The sequence below is a fragment of the Meleagris gallopavo genome, chromosome 21 (genome assembly GCF_000146605.3).
Source record: "Meleagris gallopavo isolate NT-WF06-2002-E0010 breed Aviagen turkey brand Nicholas breeding stock chromosome 21, Turkey_5.1, whole genome shotgun sequence".
In the NCBI taxonomy this organism is placed as follows: Eukaryota; Metazoa; Chordata; class Aves; order Galliformes; family Phasianidae; genus Meleagris; species Meleagris gallopavo.
In genome coordinates, this window is record NC_015031.2 from 8289339 (window position 1) to 8295785 (window position 6447).

The 6447-nt window shown below is 45.8% G+C and overlaps 1 long non-coding RNA gene across 1 annotated transcript; it reads left to right on the forward strand.

The window, feature by feature from the left end:
* The first annotated feature begins 6 nt into the window (after nt 1-6).
* LOC104913933 lies at nt 7-5830 on the forward strand. The gene is made up of 3 exons (XR_795722.3): nt 7-2898; nt 4063-4245; nt 5187-5830. It is a non-coding gene; the product is annotated as an uncharacterized LOC104913933 (long non-coding RNA).
* Nucleotides 5831-6447: the final 617 nt, after the last annotated feature.

Here is a 6447-nt window from a genome sequence, read left to right on the forward strand (position 1 = left end):
GGGCGAAGGGCCGTTCCTTTGTCTGCTGCCTTCCAACGGAAAGTTTTGGGTTCGGTCCAGAAACGGCGGGGAAGTCGGGGATGGCGAAAGGAGCCGCGGGTCTGGAGCTGAAGGTTGTGGCGTTGAATTTGGAATCCTAAAGAATCCGTGTTTGATTTATAACTGTTTTATTTCCTTTCAGTTTGAAATGCCGTCGTAGCGATGTAGGAAAAAGGAGTTTTGGCCTCTGCCCTACAACTGAATCTGCTGCTCTGCCACCCCTGCGTGAGCGCACGGAGAGAGGAAGGCTCTGAGCCGTGCCTGGGCTCACGCAGTGCCTTCCCAGGGCTGTGCTCCCAATCAGGATTTTCTGCTAATGCGTTTACGGTTACTTAAAGCTTAGGCTGGGGAGCACAGAGAGGCCTTTGCTGAGTTAGGAGGTTGGGAAGGAGCAGATGCTGAGAGCTGTGCTTACGGTGTGTGAGAGGATTCTGGCCGGATGGGACGTGTTTGGTGACTTCATGCTTGCAGAGCAGCCTTATCTGTTTTGTTTAAGACCTCGTTGTGGAGGTCTCCGTGTCTCTGGTTTCCTTTAAATGCTGCTTGCTGTGTAATGGTAGTGCTTGAATGGGGAATTAAGAGGATGTTCTTCTCTCCTGCTGGGGGGAAAAAAAACCTCAAATATTTAAAAGCGAACCCTTGGTGTTTTGAAGGTAACGTTGGGAATAGTGATGATGTCCAGCACTTCTTTTTTCTTAATTATTTTCTTTCCTGATGCCAGTGTTGGAACAGCTGGCAAAAACTGGTCACTGATCTTCCTTGTGTTCTCCGGATCGCAGATCTTGACTAAGTGATTTCCTTGCTGCTTGGTGTGGGCAGTTGAGTCAGGGCTGCTCTGCAGAAGGCAGCGTTGCTACCTGTAATTCCACATTCCCTCAAAGGCTCATGGATGAATACCTGCTGCTGAGAGAGGATTTAATTAAGGAGCTGGTCACTCTGGTGTAGCTTTTTAGAAAGTGGGAGCTCCTTGATCTAGTCTGGTGCTATACAAGCGTTACGAGGATTGAGTAGGAGTGAAAAACATTTATTTGTTGTTCTTGCATCATGATCTTACCTTTTGCCATGTGTTAGAAGGCTCTTGAAGAAAAGTCAATAAAACACAGGCCTTCATTGTGCTCTGGTCATGAGCTGAGCTGGCAAAGCTTTGTTAGCTTGAAATTAAAGTGAGTCTTCATTAGAGGTCAGCTGTGAAGTGCCAGAAAAGCGGAATTCATGAGTGATCACAAAGTGGAGCTTTGAGTGGAAAAATTGAGAGTTATTGAGTTGTTTCTCTTAGCTGTTTGAAGCTAATCAGTGAGGTGCGAGGCAGAATTGCAAAGCAGGGTGGATTTATCACTTTGAAACCACTGCAAAACATGCAACTTCCTTTCTATTCTGTAAGCCAGTCGTTTGGTTTGTTCCCTCTTTTCTGTGCTTGTTAATTCTGAGGTCTTGTCTTCTAGATCTAATGACAGTAGCACAAAGCAAAGGACAGATTTTCTTTTCCTGAAGCCAGGGCAGGTCCACAGAAGAGATCTGACTACTCACATGCTTTTCATTTCCTTAGAACACATCTTTATCTGGAAAATCAGTACGTGTGCTGGTGGTGTGATGCCAGCTGAGCACATGGACTTCTTACAGAAACAAAGCCTTCCTGTAGTTTGGCCTCTGGTGGGAGGAGAAAATGCTGCCCAGGCAGTGGCTCTGCAGCATGTGAGCTGATTGCTCCCCTGTTCTGGTTGTGCCAGACCTGTCTGAGCACCATCACCAGGGCAGGACGGCGCATCGGAAGCGTGGCTGGACTGGCCGAGCCACTTAAGGCTGCAGGAAGTAACGTAATTAATAAGACTTAGCTCTCCCACATCTTGTACCTGACAATCTCAAGTCACTTGACAGTGCTAATTAAAGCTAATCACGCTCCTCTGTTTTTAGTAAATAGCTATTATCCCCACTTCACTCTTGCTTTAATGAATGGCAGTGTCAGGCGATGTGAATCACTGGCAGTGGTGGGAATGCAACCTGTGCATGATGCCTTCCTGTCCTTGGGCCAGCTTACACGTCTGCCTGAACATGGCTGCTTCACGCCTGTTCCAGCACTGTTACAGCACATTAGAAGGTGGGATGTCCTGCTGACTCACAGATATATAACTTTTCACCTGACTGTGGTTGCCCTCATGCAGCACTGATCTCCCTGCATCTTGCTAAAAAGTTGGAAAAGTTGAGGATGCTTTGAGTTTGCCCTTCAGAGGAGCTTTTGATCCTCTGAGTGGGAAGGCAGAGCGGTGTCAGAACTGCACTCTCGCTTCTCCTGTTTCATGTTGGCAGCGACTTCATTATGAGGAGAAAAATGTAGTGTGGTGTGACCTAGGGATTGCACAGCTCAGCCTCAGAACTCTGCAAGAGTTAAATTTCACTGATGAAACGTTAGCAGAGGATGGCTCAAGCAATGTGGTATTATAAAAAGATTGTCCAGCCTCACAAAAAAAAGAGTTAATAATTAACTGTGAAAAAAAATCTTAATGAGAATCCCAGGAACTCCCTCCAGAAGCATTTGTCTGTAGGCATGGAACTGTGAGAGGCGAGTCAGCTCACATACCTTGGCAGCACTGTGCAGGCTGGTGAGGATATCCAGGAGGAACTAAACCACAAACTGGTAGGGTAACAGCTGACTTGACCATTTAAACTCAGTTCAGTTATAAAGTATCTGTCGTGTGTGAAGAGTGGAGCTGTAAATCTTCACCTGTATTTTCTCCCTTGGCATAGGTACTTTGTGCTGTCAGTGGAAATGTGAGCTAGAAGAATGATGACTGAACTGCCATGGAAAATATGTACCTCGTTAATGTGGCAGCTGTTGCATAGAAGAAAGAGTTTCTGAAGGAGGTTGGTCGGAATTTGGGTTGTTACCCTTTGCATTAGTTAGAAAAGGAAGTCTGGTAAAAAGTAGAGTCATTGACTCTCCCACAGCACACACTTCTGGGCAGTACAAGCCCAAAGAGATGAGGCCTTCTGTTTTGTAGGATGCTATATATGCGTAACTATATGCAGAGCATAATATCCTCCCCGTGCTACCACCGTGTTGAACACAGCTTTCTTCAGCAGGAAGATGGCTGTGGATTGAGAGCTGCATCTTGCTGTGTGCATGAGCCATGGCTGCTCCCTTGCCCTGCTGCATTGGATGTACCTGGCCAGTTTGGAGGAAGGACTGCCATCCCTCAGTGTGGGATGCTGGCATGACTTTTCTTGAAATGAAAAGGAGGAAATGGAGTCGTTTGTGTTTTAAATGAGTTCAGCGTGCAGTTTTTATTTATCTGTGGCACAAATGGGATTTGCTGATAGGAGCAAAAGTGCTGGCTTGTTCCAAATCTGTCCAGGCTGCCATGTCGCTTTTTTGCATCTATGTGTCCTCCTCCAGCTTGGCAAAGTGATGCTGGCATCTGTTGTGACTGATGGTGGAGCTCAGCCATGACTGGTACCTGCCAGGCGCAGGTGGGCAGCGTGCAGCTCTGATGCCCGCAGTGCTGCCTGTCCTCAGCAGCGCAGGCTCTTCTGCATTGCAAAGATGCTGCTGCCAGGCAACTCGCAGGCAAGTGGGATGAGAATTCAGGCAGAAGTGTCAGTCATTCTCCTGGCAGAGGCTGAGCCTTGCAGTCTGTGTGCATGTCGTTTCAGAGGCAGGCCCAAAAACAGTAGCTAATTTTGAAGGCAACCCTGTATGTCTGTCCTGGCTGTCCTGCATGTTTTTGAGTTGATGAAATTGTAGAGAGAAGCATTTTCTGGATTTTTTTTTTTTTCCCCCCCCCTAGATTTATTTTTCTCCCTTGCTTTTCGTTATGGTGCCCGTAGTGTATTGGGTTGTTTTGAACAGGATGCTTTGTCCTGTTGTGCAGGGAGAGATGAGTTAGCAGTTCTGACGTTTGGTGGGTCTGAATGGGCTGAGTCCAGCCCCAGCACTGTAAATAAATCCAGCAAGTTCTCCTGCTAGTCTGCAGCCACGTCTCTACAGCGTCTTGCTGAGATACTTTAACCTGTTCCTTTTGTTTCCAGTCAGCCGTGAGCTGTAGCTTAATGCAAGAAAGCTTCTGCTGAGAATGCAGCCATCCTCTGGAACTGCTTGTAGTGACACCATTGCACTTGAGCTCCTGAAAATGCACTGATGTGGACGTTGGCTTCTTTTAAACCTTTTTTTTTTTCCTGTTTAATTTGATTGAATCTCCAAGCTAGCAAAAGGTAAATCAACTATTTAAAGAGCAATTTAAAAATCTTTTTTTTTTTCCTTCCCCATAAATTACTTTGGTTTGTGGACAAAGAGTGTTTGTTTGTTTGCACAGTAACAAAGTCAGACAGACCTTGTGGTAGGAGGGAGGGGAAGGGGAATTAACCTAAGCGAGATGTGAAGATTTGCTGTTTGCTCCTTTGATCGATACAACTGTGATGATGTTTTTTGCGTGGGTAGCAGAGCTGTAACTGATGCTTCTCCTGATGAGCTGTGTGCATCGTGGCAGGTGCAGCATGGTTGGTGTGCCCGTCCTGATTCTTGATGGCCAGGTAGCATCTGATTGCTGCTTTCTGCATCTCTTCTTGATGCCCTCTAGTGGCTACGTGCCGGTTGTCTGCAGTATTTTTGGTGTCAGTGTGCTGTATTTCCATCCACCTCTGCAGATGCTTTTTCTCAGCGTCACAGAGTGCTTGCTGAGGTGAGGTCTGTCTCCAGGCTGTGGATGAGGGAGCCAGGGCCCTCAGAGATGAGTGGCTCATGGGGATGTGTCCAGAGGAGTAACAGGAATGAGGTATATTTTATTTTGAAGGTGATCTAAGAGAGAAATCTCTGTCCTGTTCCTGTAGTGCAATTCTGTGCACGAACCTGAACAAAGTAAAGGTAAATGTAGTCTGTTGTTTCACTGTTATTTTCCTTTCTCTGTGGGCTTGGCAGAGGTTGGAGAATGAGCTGGAGGAACACAGGCATTAGGAGAAGACACAGTTCACGTATCAGTAATGACTTCTGTTGACCATGGCAGTACTTCTTACCACGAGTTTGAAATTGGTGCATTTCAGATACTGAAGAAGTAGGGGAATGTTACTTACCCCCATATTTTACTTAAGCATCTTTTATTGGTTTTTTTTCCATCATGTTCCATGTTTAATTTCAAGATGATCACCCTTTCTTTCAGGGCCTTTGACTACATATATCATCCTTTGCTATCTTCAGATCTGGCTTCAACTTTCCAAAGCTGTTGCTGATCTACGCTGTGCTGTGAGTCTCCCAGACTGCCCCAGGATCCTCACTGCATGATCTAAGTGCAAAGACTCCCAGCTCTGCCAGCTCTCTGGAGCCTCAGCATCTGCACTTCTGACATTGATCCTGCAGGGAATGGGAGAACCCAGCCTGCCCTCTTACTGTGTTGTGTTAGAGACCAGCCTCTCTCAAGCTGCAGTGCATTAAGCATTGTTCAGGTAGTTTCCACGTGAAGAAAGCACTGATAAGTACATGTGCTTGCCTCGAGCTTTTTATTAAAACCATGCTAAGAACCTGGAGCAGTGTTGGCTGCTAAGGTTGGTGACCTTGTGGAAACAAAGAACTCCCCAGTCTGATTCCCCCTATGCTCTAATTGCACTCAGCATAAGTACATCTCTAGTTCTTCCTATGTTAATGAGAAGAGACACCAAAGAGGGAAGGTTGGGTTTCCAGACAGATGGGCTTTTTCAGAACTGCTCCAGGCAGCTTTCTGTGGCATTTGCTGTGTTCTGCTAAGCATTTTACCAGCTAAAGTCTTAAAAAGCAAATAATCTGTAATACAAACCCTCAAACCCAACAGACCTGCTGTTTGTCCTTTCAGAGTGAACAGGAACACTTGCCTCTGGGCTGCATTACACATGGGTTTCATGCAAAACGAGGCTGTATAATAGCCTTTGTTCTCTGCTGCTGTGGCATATGGGCTTGTACCAACAGTAACCTCACGTAGCCAGCATTTGGCACAGACATTGCCTTTCTCCTTTTTTGTGTTTCCTGAATTACTGAACAGTTTAATGTGAAAAGTGGCTGTTAGGCAGATGAAGGGTGAGTGCTGAGCTGAAAGCTGTCTGAATAGCAAAATGTCACGGATTTTTTTCTTCTTGGGGTGATATCTGACTTTGCAGGACTAGGCAGGGCAGCTGTGACATGCACAGTGCTCTCCAATGGTTCTGTTTGCCACAGTAGATGATGCAGATAAGCTTTTCCCTAGAGTTCATTCCTTTTGTCTCAACCAGTTTTCTGACTTCTTGCAGGTTAATTAGTACGTACAAATTTCTGTTCCACTGACTTGATTGCATACATTCCAAAATGGAATTTCTCTTGAATTATAAAAGAGAAATACTGGATTATGTGGAATGCAGATTCTCATCTCTCTAGTGGTATTGGGCACAATAATTAAAGTCATCAAAGTTTTTTTT